General features: G+C 48.1%; 1 pseudogene; it reads left to right on the forward strand.

The window, feature by feature from the left end:
* The window catches only part of LOC125289316, a 233897-nt pseudogene that overhangs the window by 210419 nt on the left and 20978 nt on the right, over positions 1-2500 (forward strand).

Consider the following 2500-nt stretch of genomic DNA (forward strand, 5'->3'; position numbering starts at 1 on the left):
TGCAGTTATTTTTTGTAAGGGCAGCCACTAATGCAGTAGACTTAATGACAGTGTAAGTCTAGAAATTTAAATCATTGCTGCTTACTTACCTTCTCATCATTGAAGAAAGGTTATTACTTATAAATGTATTTAGCCTGAAAGCCTTCTGTGAGGTTGGAAGGTTGGTACAGATGTGTCACTTTGGCTGTATTACCATAGGTAAACGTAGTATATCTGCAGCTGCGTTTAATGAACAGTCTGTTTGCCATTGCAATGCAAACACAGTCTTTATAGCCTACTCCATTAATCTCGACTCCTACCCCTTCATCAGCAAGATGGAGAGAGAGAGAGAAAGGGAGGGAGTGAGGGAGGGAGGGGGGGTGAAGGAGACAGCCATGTCTGCTGTGTTAAACTATCTCAACCATTCACAGAATGTAAAGTATTTTTTTTTATTTTCTCCGCTGGACACGGTAGGGAAATTCACACCCGCTCAGGTTGTCTGCTGTGTCTCGGGCTTCCACGCTTCGCGCTGCGTGTGTCAGAACGAGATCCAGAGGCCAGCAGGCCTTCCCACTGCCTGTTTTTCCACCTGGGTCCATTGTTTTCAGGCACAACAAACCCAGTGTTCGGCCTGTTTGCTTTGGCTAGCGCATAGCGCTAGCTATGCTAAGGGATCTCCACAGCTCAGCCCCATTCCTGGTCCACTGCAACCGGCTAGCAAAGGCCCACATGGCAATCTCCTCCGTTTTGGAGAGGACCCATGGAGGTCTTGATGAGGGGGGAGGGAGGTCAGCAGCAAGGTTTAGCTTGTGCAGCTAGCATAGTGCTACAGCGTCCCAGCCTGATGAGCTACCGTATGTTTTCTTGTTTCTTTTTATTAGCATGGGTTAGCATATTAGCGTGGGTTAGCATTTGGACTGGTGGGCTGCCTCCATATGACTTTTTTGATTGGTTTTAAATAATGGTTTATGAAAGTGAAAAGGTTTCTCTTCTCCTCCTCTCCCTCCTCCATCTTTCATCTCTTATCTCTCTCTCATCCCCCTCTCCCTAATATCAACTTCCTTCCCTCTCTCTCTCCTTCTCTCTGTCTCCCTCCATCTCTCTCGCTCACTTCCTTCCTCTCTCTCTCTCTCTCCTTCTCTTATTTCTCTCTCCCTCCATCTCTCTCCTTCCCACTCCCTCTCACTCTCCCTCCCTCCCTTCCTTCCTCTCTCTCTCTCTCCCTCTCTTATTTCTCTCTCCCTCCATCTCTCTCCTTCCCACTCCCTCTCTCTCTCTCTCTCCCTCATTTCTCAGGTGGGAGCTGAGCTTGTGGAGTTCCTGCTCTGCCACCTGTGGGGTGGGCCTGCGTTCGCGTGCGGTCACCTGCACCCTGCGTCCAGCGCGTGGCAGCAACCGCACGGAGGCCCTCCGAGACGAGGAGTGCCGGCCGCCCAAGCCCATCCCCGTGCAGGCGTGCAACCGCTTCGACTGCCACCCCACCTGGGAACCCCGAGACTGGGGACAGGTGCGTGCACTCAGCCAGATCTGTGCTGAAGGAGGAGAGAGAGAGAGAGAGAGAGAGAGAGAGAGAGATGGAGGGAGGGAGGGAAGGAGAGAGAGGGAGAGAGATTGAGGGAGGGAGAGAGAGATTTCTGTCATGATGTCAAGAAATGTCAAATGTCTCATATTTACACTGATTATAAGCCCCATTTAAACAGTCTAAATAAAATATGTATTTGATTATGGTCATTTGTGTATGTATCAGCCATAAAAAGGATTATGTCATATTGTTCCAGTTTATGTCTGGCTTCTCTACTTCTCTCTACATCTCTCTAAATCTCTCGTGATCACACTGATTAGTTCCCCCTTTTAAACTGATTAGTTCCCCCTTTTAAACTGATTGTAGAATTGACATTTCTGTCACTGGTTCTCTCTCTGTCACACTTATCTACGGCAGAGACTTTCTAATGAGGAGACACAGCACTCAAAGAATCCTCCATAGAAATGCATGGGGTTAGTTTGTAACACCAATATGGCAGTAGTCTCTACACATATCCTGCCCACTCTCTATGCCTCCACATTCAATTGCATAGGAGAACAGCTGCCCCATAACTGCCCTCTCTGTGCCTCCCCATTCACTTGAATAGGAGAACAGCTGCCCCATAACTGCCCTCTCTGTGCCTCCCCATTCACTTGAATAGGAGAACAGCTGCCCCATAACTGCCCAAAGTCTGTTACCAAGATGGCCGCCGAGTGGTGGGACTTGTCTTTAAGGACTTTGACTACAGTTCTTTGGATCCCTCATGTGTACACTGATTCACTCATGCATGACACTGGGGATAAGTTATTGTAATTTATATGTGTATTTGTACCCACATCATCATTTAAAATGAGCATAGTTATTGCTTTGTCACTGACCTCAGTACAGCTTATCCATGTATTTCTTTGCATATGCACATTTGACTTTTTTGTCCCTGCAGTGCTCCCGTACCTGTGGGGTCGGTGCCCAGAAGCGGGAGGTGCTGTGCAAGCAGCGATT

Source organism: Alosa alosa, chromosome 24 (assembly GCF_017589495.1).
Source record: "Alosa alosa isolate M-15738 ecotype Scorff River chromosome 24, AALO_Geno_1.1, whole genome shotgun sequence".
In the NCBI taxonomy this organism is placed as follows: Eukaryota; Metazoa; Chordata; class Actinopteri; order Clupeiformes; family Clupeidae; genus Alosa; species Alosa alosa.